The 10,238-nt window shown below is 59.5% G+C and overlaps 2 non-coding genes and 1 pseudogene across 2 annotated transcripts; all 3 read left to right on the forward strand.

Annotated features, from left to right (window-relative positions):
• The first annotated feature begins 5,234 nt into the window (after positions 1–5,234).
• Positions 5,235–7,049, forward strand: LOC142767995 (small subunit ribosomal RNA). The gene has a single exon (XR_012885201.1). It is a non-coding gene; the product is annotated as a small subunit ribosomal RNA (ribosomal RNA).
• Positions 7,050–8,768: 1,719 nt separating this feature from the next.
• LOC142767932 (5.8S ribosomal RNA) lies at positions 8,769–8,921 on the forward strand. The gene has a single exon (XR_012885147.1). It is a non-coding gene; the product is annotated as a 5.8S ribosomal RNA (ribosomal RNA).
• A 1,165-nt stretch (positions 8,922–10,086) lies between these two features.
• LOC142768044 (large subunit ribosomal RNA) overlaps positions 10,087–10,238 on the forward strand; it is a 13,481-nt pseudogene continuing 13,329 nt past the window's right edge.

A 10,238-nucleotide genomic window follows, 5' to 3' on the forward strand; every position in this document is an offset into this window, starting at 1 on the left:
CTGTGCCTGGCTGGCGGCCCACTCACTCGATCGCCATGTCTGTTTGCCACAGTTTTCCCGGTGGTGCCGCACCCGGGCTCGCCCCGGCAGACGCGTTTATTTTTCTTTCGCCCCGGCTGACGCAGTTTTCGCGCCGCCCCGGCTGACGCGGTTTCGTGCCGCCCCGGCAGACGCGGTTTTTGCGCCGCCCCGGCTGACGCGGTTTGTGCCTCCCCGGCTGACGCAGTTCGGACTTAGCACTTTTCGGCTGTGCCTGGCTGGCGGCCCACTCACTCGATCGCCATGTCTGTTTGCCACAGTTTTCCCGGTGGTGCCGCACCCGGGCTCGCCCCGGCAGACGCGTTTTTTTTTCCTTCGCCCCGGCAGACGTGGTTCCCCCCCCCTCCGTCTTTCTTTCTGTTTTTTTTCGCCGCGGCTGAAGTGGATTTTTCGGTGCCTCGACGCCCCGGTAGTCGCGGTTTTTCCGTTTCCGCACGGCCCCGGCTGACGCTGCTCGGTCACAGTCGCCTTTTGTGGTGATTGCAGACTTCTTGAGCGCGGGTGTTTTTTTTTGTTGATGTTGTTGTTTTATTACGCATTCGCTCCAGCAGACGCTGTTTAGACTTTTTGTTTCCTCTTTTATCCTGCGACGAGGTGACGAGGTTTATTCGGTGCCCCGCCGCCCCGGCTGAAGTGATTTTTCCTGTCCCGTGCCGCCCCGGCTGACGCGGTTGGGACTTCGCGTTTGTTCGGCCGCCACGGGTTTTGGCGCACTCGCTCGGTTGCTTGTTGTTGCCACTTGTTGCGAACCCAGGTTTCTTGAGCGAGCGCGGGCGTTTTTTCTTCCTTTCTTTCTTTGTTCTATGTGTTAGCGAATCGGCCTTTAATATCACACGAGGACTCACAACCAACAATTTTCAGTTTGAAGTGTAAAAAATCTGCAGGTGTTGACGTAACTGACTTGCCCCGTACCCTTGAGTACATCCATGAAGTTCTCGTAGTACTACTAAATCGCATTATTCCAAGTGGAGAAATTCCCATAAACTTGCAAACCTCTACACGAAAATCGGTGCGCGTGATAAAGTTGAAAATTATCGTCCGATATCAAATGTGCCTTCTATAACACAAATTCTAGGAAAAAAAAAACACTTGTTCGCCGTTTTCTGCGCCGTGACTGGCAGCACTCCGGCGAAGCGAAACGGGGTCGATTCGAGCACGATATCGGCGTCTTTCGACGTGCTCGCCGGCGACCGTCGCACGAGTACGTCGCACGAGCGCGTCTGCCGGGGCGCCGTTTGCGAAGCCGACGCAAAAGTGGGAACCGCCGCTCGGATGATCGCCGCTTTCGGCAGAGTGAGTGTTGGCACTCCGGGGAAGCGAAACAGCGTGAATGCGCCCACGAAATCGGCGTATTTTGAAGTACCCGCCGGCGACCGTCGCACGAGTACGGTAAACCGCGTCAGCCGGGGCGTAGTTCGGGACGCCGACGAAAAAGTGGGAAGCGCAACTCGGATCTTCGCCGTTTTTGCAGGAGTGAGTGGCGGCCCTCCTGCGAGACCAAGAAGCATCGATTCGTGCACGAATTCGGCGCCTTTCGACGTGATCGCCGGCGACTGTCGCTCGAGTAGGGCAAACCGCGTCTGCCGGGGCGGGCTTCGGGACGCCGATGCGAAAGTGGGAAACGCTGCTCGGATGTTCGCCGTTTTTGGCCGAGTGAGTGCTGGCACTCCGGCGAAGCCAAACGGGGCCGATTACGGCACGATATCGGCGTCTTTCGACGTGCCCGCCGGCGACCGTCGCACGAGTACGGTAAACCGCGTCAGCCCGGGCGGAGTTCGGGACGCCGATGCGAAAGTGGAGAACGCCGCTCGGATCTTCGCCGTTTTTGGAGGAGTGAGTGGCGGCACTCCGGAGAAGCCAAGGAGCGCCAATTAGCGCACGATATCGGCGTCTTTCGACGCGCTCGCCGGCGACCGTCAAACGAGTAGGGCAAACCGCGTCTGCCGGGGCGGGGTTTACGACGCCGACGCAAAAGTGGGAACCGCCGCTCGGATGTTGGCCGTTTTTGGCAGAGTGAGTGCTGGCATTCCGGCGACGCGAAAGAGCGCGAATGCGCCCACGAAAGTGGCGTATTTGGACGTGCTTGACGGCGACCGCTGCAGGAGTACGAAAAACCACGTCAGCCGGGGCGAGCGACCCACGGCGGTCTGGGTGCTTATCGCTGCTATTATAGGGGCACCCCGGCAGACGCAGAAAAAAAAAATTTTTTTTCGACCTTCTTTTTTGCTGGTCGAGCTCGGGTAACCCAGGTCGCAATGGGAGCCGCGCACGAAAGCGGCGTCGCGAGACGCGTTCGCGGTCGCTAGTCGCACGAGCTCGGCAACCGCGTCAGCCGGCGCGGAGTTCGGGATGCCGACGGCTAAGTGGGTACCGCTGCTCGGATGTTCGCCGTTTTTGGCCGAGTGAGTGCTGGCACTCCGTTGAAGCCAAGGAGCGCCGATTCGTGCACGATATCGGCGTCTTTCGACGTGCCCGCCGGCCACCGCCGCACGAGTACGGCAAACCGCGTCTGCCGGGGCGGGGTTTGCGACGCGTACGCAATAGTGGGAACCGTCGCTCGGATGTTCGTCGTCTTTGGCCGAGCGAGTGCTGGCACTCCGGCGAAGCGAAACGGGGCCGATTCGGGCACAATATCGGCGTATTTCGACGTGCTCGCCGGCGACCGTCGCACGAGTACGGCAAAGCGCGTCTGCCGGGGCGAGGTTTGCGACGCCGACGAAAAAGTGCGAAGCGCCGCTCGGATCTTCGCCGTTTTTGCAGGAGTGAGTGGCGGCCTTCCTGCGAGACCAAGAAGCATCGACTCGCGCACGATATCGGTGTCTTTCGACGTGCCCGCCGGCCACCGCCGCACGAGTACGGCAAACCGCGTATGCCGGGGCGGGGTTTGCGACGCCGACGCAAAAGTGGGAACCGCCACTAGGATGTTCGCCGTTTTTGGCAGAGTGAGTGCTGGCACTCCGGCGAAGCGAAAGAGCGCGAATGCGCCCACGAAAGTGGCGTGTTTGGACGTGCTTGACGACGACCGCCGCAGGAAAACGAAAAACCACGTCAGCCGGGGCGAGCGACCCATGGCGGTCTGGGTGCTTATCGCTGCTATTATAGGGGCACCCCAGCAGACGCAAAAAAAATTTTTTTTCGACATTCTTTTTTGCTCGTCGACCTCGGGTGACCCAGGTCGCAGTGGGAGCCGCGCACGAAAGCGGCGTCGCGAGACGGCTTCGCGGTCGCTAGTCGCACGAGCTCGGCAACCGCGTCTGCCGGGGCGGAGTTCGGGACGCCGACGGCTAAGTGGGAACCGCCGCTCGGATGTTCGCCGTTTGTGGCCGAGTGAGTGCTGGCACTCCGGCGAAGCCAAACGGGGCCGATTCTGGCACGATATCGGCGTCTTTCTACGTGCTCGCCGGCGACCGTCGCACGAGTACGGCAAAGTGCGTCTGCCGGGGCGGGGTTTGCGACGCGTACGCAATAGTGAGAACCGTCGCTCGGATGTTCGTCGTCTTTCGCCGAGCCAGTGCTGGCACTCCGGCGAAGCCGAACGGAGCCGATTCGGGCACGATATCGGCGTCTTTCCACGTGCTCGCCGGCGACCGTCGCACGAGTACGGTAAACCGCGTCAGCCGGGGCGGAGTTCGGGACGCCGATGCGAAAGTGGGAAGCGCCGCTCGGATCTTCGCCGTTTTTGGAGGAGTCAGTGGCGGCACTCCGGTGAAGCCAAGGTGCGCCAATTCGCGCACGATATCGGCGTCTTTCGACGTGCCCGCCGGCCACCGTCGCACGAGTACGGCAAACCTCGTCTGCCGGGGCGGGGTTTGCGACGCCGACGCAAAAGTGGGAACCGCCGCTCGGATGTTCGCCGTTTTTGGCAGAGTGAGTGCTGGCACTCCGGCGAAGCGAAAGAGCGTGAATGCGCCCACGAAAGTAGCGTATTTGGACGTGCTTGACGGCGACCGCCACAGGAGTACGAAAAACCACGTCAGCCGGGGCGAGCGACCCACGGCGGTCTGGGTGCTTATCGCTGCTATTATAGGGGCACCCCGGCAGACGCAGAAAGAAAAAAAAATGGGGACATGGCGTGCGTCACCGTGCGGCTTCGCAGCGTTGCCGAAGTCGCCGAGCCCTTCGACTGAGCCGAACGGCGGACAGGGAACGTTGGTCGGCCGTTCTAACCTGTCGGTGCCACGCCGAGACGTCGTTAAGGAAAACCGCGTCGTGGGCCTCTACGATGCCGTCGAGTCGTTGTACGTTTGGTGTCCAGCGTGTCGGCGGCGAGTAGCGGACACGTCGTTCACGACTTCGGTCTTTCGCAGTCGACGCGAACTTGCGGAGAGTCGTGGTGCCTCACGTTTTCGGCAGAAACCGCGGCGGAATTTTTCCGTGCGTGCGCGCACGACCTCGGTGCTGTGCCGTCAGCGTAGTGTTGCACAAACTCGTGGCCTACCCAAGGTGCGGTACGTTTGCGGCCGTATCCTCGGTGGGAATTTCGTGAGTAGGGTCGCAAATTCTACGACCTCGGCGGGTTTGAGAGAGACGTAGACTTGTGGCACGCTCAACGTGCCACACGTTTCGGGGCACACCCGCGGTGAAATTTTCTCGAGTACGCTCGTATTAGTGCCCAAGGAGGTCTGGGTACTTATCGCTGCTATTATGTGGGGGTTCTCGTGAGCGGAGTACGCGAAAGCGACCGGGTGTCTGATATGCGGCGGGCTTCGGCCTCGTCAAGCGTGTCCTCGGGTCTGCTCCAGGGGAATCCACGGCAGTCGTCTGCAGCCTCATCCGCTTGATGCGTTAGGGGCTGGTTGTCGGACGGTGCCGTTTTACCACGATATCGAGGTGTGTTTCGTGTCGTCCTCGGGCGATTCAGATGCGAAAGCGCCGAAGACGCGGGCGTGACCCGTCGTCTGGCGGCTTTGCAGTCTCGGCTCCGTTGCTAGTTCCGGCCGGTCCACCGACAGTGCAGCGGGCTTGGGCAACCCGCACGGCGCGACCGAGTCGATGCAACGAAAAAGAGCGAGCATGAACGTGCTTCTTGCCGCACGGCTCCCACTCGTCTTTCGGGAAGGTTGTGCCGTAGCGAGCTCGAACGCCGTCATCTCGGAGTGCAAAATAAGCGTGTTGGGGCGCCTGAAGGTGGCCTCCGCCGCACACAGACTGCGTCCGGCCCGCCGAAGGCGAGGACGGACGCGCAGTCGAACGATTACCTGGTTGATCCTGCCAGTAATCATATGCTTGTCTCAAAGATTAAGCCATGCATGTCTAAGTACATGCCGAAATAAGGCGAAACCGCGAATGGCTCATTAAATCAGTTATGGTTCCTTAGATCGTTTCTTCCTACTTGGATAACTGTGGCAATTCTAGAGCTAATACATGCAGTGAGCCTGGAGCCCTTTGGGTAACGGGTGCTTTTATTAGACCAAGATCGATCGGGTTTCGGCCCGTATTGTGTGGTGACTCTGGATAACTTTGTGCTGATCGCATGGCCACGAGCCGGCGACGTTTCTTTCAAGTGTCTGCCTTATCAACTTTCGATGGTAGGTTACTTGCTTACCATGGTTGTTACGGGTAACGGAGAATCAGGGTTCGATTCCGGAGAGGGAGCCTGAGAAACGGCTACCACATCCAAGGAAGGCAGCAGGCGCGCAAATTACCCACTCCCGGCACGGGGAGGTAGTGACGAAAAATAACAATACGGGACTCTTTTGAGGCCCCGTAATTGAAATGAGTACACTCTAAATCCTTTAACGAGGATCAATTGGAGGGCAAGTCTGGTGCCAGCAGCCGCGGTAATTCCAGCTCCAATAGCGTATACTAAAGCTGCTGCGGTTAAAAAGCTCGTAGTTGGATCTCAGTTCCAGACGAGTAGTGCATCTACCCGATGCGACGGCTCGGACTGAACATCATGCCGGTTCTTTCTTGGTGCACTTCATTGTGTGCCTCGAGATGGCCGGTGCTTTTACTTTGAAAAAATTAGAGTGCTCAACGCAGGCGAGTCGCCTGAATAAACTTGCATGGAATAATAGAACAAGACCTCGTTTCTGTTCTGTTGGTTTTTGGAATACGAGGTAATGATTAAGAGGGACGGACGGGGGCATTCGTATTGCGGCGCTAGAGGTGAAATTCTTGGACCGTCGCAAGACGAACTACTGCGAAAGCATTTGCCAAGAATGTTTTCATTGATCAAGAACGAAAGTCAGAGGTTCGAAGGCGATCAGATACCGCCCTAGTTCTGACCATAAACGATGCCAACCAGCGATCCGCCTGAGTTACTCAAATGACTCGGCGGGCAGCTTCCGGGAAACCAAAGTATTTGGGTTCCGGGGGAAGTATGGTTGCAAAGCTGAAACTTAAAGGAATTGACGGAAGGGCACCACCAGGAGTGGAGCCTGCGGCTTAATTTGACTCAACACGGGAAAACTTACCCGGCCCGGACACTGGGAGGATTGACAGATTGAGAGCTCTTTCTTGATTCGGTGGATGGTGGTGCATGGCCGTTCTTAGTTGGTGGAGCGATTTGTCTGGTTAATTCCGATAACGAACGAGACTCTAGCCTATTAAATAGGTGCGGGGTTCCCAGCACCTTACAACCTTCTTAGAGGGACAAGCGGCTCCTAGCCGCACGAAACAGAGCAATAACAGGTCTGTGATGCCCTTAGATGTCCGGGGCCGCACGCGCGCTACACTGAAGGAAGCAGCGTGTCTTTATCCCTGTCTGAAAAGACTGGGTAACCCGTGGAACTTCTTTCGTGATTAGGATAGGGGCTTGCAATTGTTCCCCTTGAACGAGGAATTCCCAGTAAGCGCGAGTCATAAGCTCGCGTTGATTACGTCCCTGCCCTTTGTACACACCGCCCGTCGCTACTACCGATTGAATGATTTAGTGAGGTCTTCGGACCGATGTCCGGCGCGGCCTTTCGGTTGCGCCGGTCGGTTGGAAAGATGACCAAACTTGATCATTTAGAGGAAGTAAAAGTCGTAACAAGGTTTCCGTAGGTGAACCTGCGGAAGGATCATTAACGGATTGTGAAGGGTGAGCGCCTCAGCTGCGTCTGCGCCCGACACTTTCTGCCGCTGACCCCGTTTGGACGCGGGGTCGGCTTTTCCCCACGGGGCTGCCTGAATGTGGAGCGGCACCCCGTGACAAATTGTTGCGCCCAGCGGACGCCAACACCGCGACCTTGGACGGTCGGCCAGGTGGCGGACGCGGGTACAAACGGCGCAACGCACTCATAGGTCGGCTTTCGACCCGCCACTGCACCGTGGCTCGAAGCGCTCGAAATGCGCGACCCGACCGCTGCGGGACCGCCTAGTACTGTAAACAGGAGCGGCGGAGCGCGAACGGCGAGTCGTGGTTACGTCGGTAGAAGGCGAGGCTGCGCGTTCCCGAAACGCCAGCCGAGTGCCCTCCCGACCGTTCGAGCGTGCAAGAACGAGACCCGACAATCGCGCGGCGACTGCCAAGTACGAGAGGAACGGCACAAGCGTCGGCGGTCGGTCAAGGAACTGGCCATGTGACGGGTCCGCTGTGCACCAGTGCATACCGTCCCGCCGTCCGCGGCAAGCGCCTCCGCGTCCTCGGGTGACGGAGGCTGCCGGTCGGTTCTTGCAGGCGAAGGATCTCGCTGGCACCGGTTCGCGTTGACGCGCGGCCGGTCATGGCACGGTGATGCGACGGCCGAGGTGCGCAGTACTCGATGGAGGAACCGCACGCTCCGATGACCGTCCCGCCCTCCGCGGCGTATGCGTACCGACCGTAATGGTTGCAGCAGCGCCGGCCGGCTTTTGAATTCGCCACACGAAACACGGTGCGAGATCGCGGTTAGGGGAGCGTCGACGTTGCCAGGCGTTTTGCTTGCTGCCGAGGGAAAGGCGGCACGGCCACGTCGCGCTCGTCGCGATTAGCGGGTCTGCGCGCTTTGGGAAGGTGCCGCAACGACTTGCCGAAAGAGGAAGCACGGAAGAACGAGGGACTTGGACGTCCCGACAATTGAACGCACTTGCGGCCAGGCCCTTGCTGGCTTCGTTCTTCCGCCTCGAGTAGGCTCGTACGCGGCTCCGGCGCCGAAAGTGGTCCTTGGCACCGACTTCGGTGGACGTGGGAAGTGCTGCGCAAGTACGGCGCGCCTGGCTCCACCTGTTGGCTAAAGTAGGCAGCCGGATCGGCATTTTGGTGTGCGGTGGCAAACCGTGGATGCGAAAAAAGCTTGTGCGATTTCGTGGAACAAAAAGCGGGGGTCCCCCTTTTTATGCGGAGGAGACCGACCCGCCCGCCGTGGTGAACCGCGACGCCACGGTAAAAACGGGAGAGGCTTGTCGATGGGACCGTGCATCCCGCGCTCCACGGAGGCCGGGAGGCGGCCGCCCGAGGAAATGTGTAGCCGTCGAGGCCCGCATCTGCGTGCACTCTTATCCAAATGGGTGTACCGCAGGCATTTTCTGGTTAGGCGGGCCAATGAGAGCGAGCACACAACGATACCTACGGGTCCGGCTTGGAGAACCGGCTTTGACGCCTCCCGAGTATTTATAGAGGGGTGGACCACGAAAGCACTCGCAAGTAGCGGAAGCGAAACGCCGTCCGAAACACACCGTTTGCTCGATTTGCGGCAGCCGAAAAAGGCGCGGCAGAGTTTTGGAGTCCAAGCGTGCGCTGAAAAGCGCCCTTCTTGGCCACTGTTTGGCCGAGTGCCAGAAACGTTTGGTTTTGACTGTACGGAATTGAACAAACACTTTTTCACGACTCTAAGCGGTGGATCACTCGGTTCTCGGGTCGATGAAGAACGCAGCCAGCTGCGAGACTTGGTGTGAATTGCAGGACACACTGAGCACTGATTCTTTGAACGCACATTGCGGCCTTGGGTCTTCCCTTGGCTTCGTCTGTCTGAGGGTCGGATCACATATCAAGAGAGCCTTCGGTGCACAAGGGAACGTGAGCCGTCGACTCGTTTTGACCGCGTCGGCAACACGGACAGCACGCTGAACACCTCACAGCGAGCGCCAACAGCGGCCACTCAAGGGCGAGACGGTGGCGACCGTCGTGCCAGAGCCCAACCGAAACGGGGGCGACCGACTGCATTGAGGATGTGGCACCTCGTTGAGACCGCCGCAGGACTTCGAGTCGGAAGGAAGCCTGCAGGGAAAGTGCGGTCGAGGTTGCGTACTCCTCTCTGCGACCGGGCGCGCAAGAGCTGCGAGAGCCACGGACGCGCAACTTTAACGCACGGTAAACACGAGGAGCGAAAGCCGGCCAGCAAAGCTTCTCCAGCCGTGCGCAAAGTGCGCGAGATCGCAGCCTTGCGTTGCGCTTGTTGCCCTCGAAGTAAGCAGGGTGTCCCGTAGACCGGGCGCTCGAACACGCTGCGGGGCCGTGCCTCCTCCAGGCTTTGCCGCGCGAACAGGGAACGTTCGCGCGCAAAGCGCAGGGAGGTGAGGAGGCTGCGCCCGACGTTTGCGGTTCGCTGCGTACGCGGTTGATGCGGAGAGCACGGCGCGACGACTTGCCGCGAAGCGGAAAAAGTCTCCCGCACGAGTTGGCGAAACGTTGGCGAAACGTTGGCGAAGCTTAAGGCGTTCTCGTCGTAGTCCGCCGTCGGTCTAAGTGCTTCGCAGTTCCCGTCCCGTTCAAAAAACTGGGCCACTCCAGTTGGGGCGGGGGCGACGCTACACGAGACGATGCCTCTCGCCAGGCTGCGTGGCTGCCCTTGCGGCGGCGGCGACTGGCCTCGGCGGTGTTTGGGCTTTCGACACGGTCGTTTATCACGCAACTGCTCGGACGACGCACGCGCGCAGCGGAATGCCGCTTGCCAGCCTTGTGAAGATGTGACCCTGTACAGGGTTGCGGGCGCACTTGGTAGGGCGTCGTACTCGGTTCGCGATGGGTTTACGAACGTGTCCCGTCACTTCCACGTCACACCGGTTGTGCGCCGCACACGTGCAGCGGGGAAGCCGATTGCCAGCCTTGTGAAGAAGTGGCCCTGTACAGGGTTGCGGGCGCACTTGGTAGGGCGAGCGCACGCGGTCGTGCAGGAAGTTGATGGAAGCGAATGTATCCGCTGTCGACCTCAGATCAGGCGAGACAACCCGCTGAATTTAAGCATATCACTAAGCGGAGGAAAAGAAACCAACAGGGATTCCCCGAGTAGCTGCGAGCGAAACGGGACCGAGCCCAGCACCGAATCCCCCGTCCTTGCAGGCGGTCGGGAAATGTG

This window comes from Rhipicephalus microplus, chromosome 7 (assembly GCF_043290135.1).
Source record: "Rhipicephalus microplus isolate Deutch F79 chromosome 7, USDA_Rmic, whole genome shotgun sequence".
NCBI classification, from domain to species: Eukaryota; Metazoa; Arthropoda; class Arachnida; order Ixodida; family Ixodidae; genus Rhipicephalus; species Rhipicephalus microplus.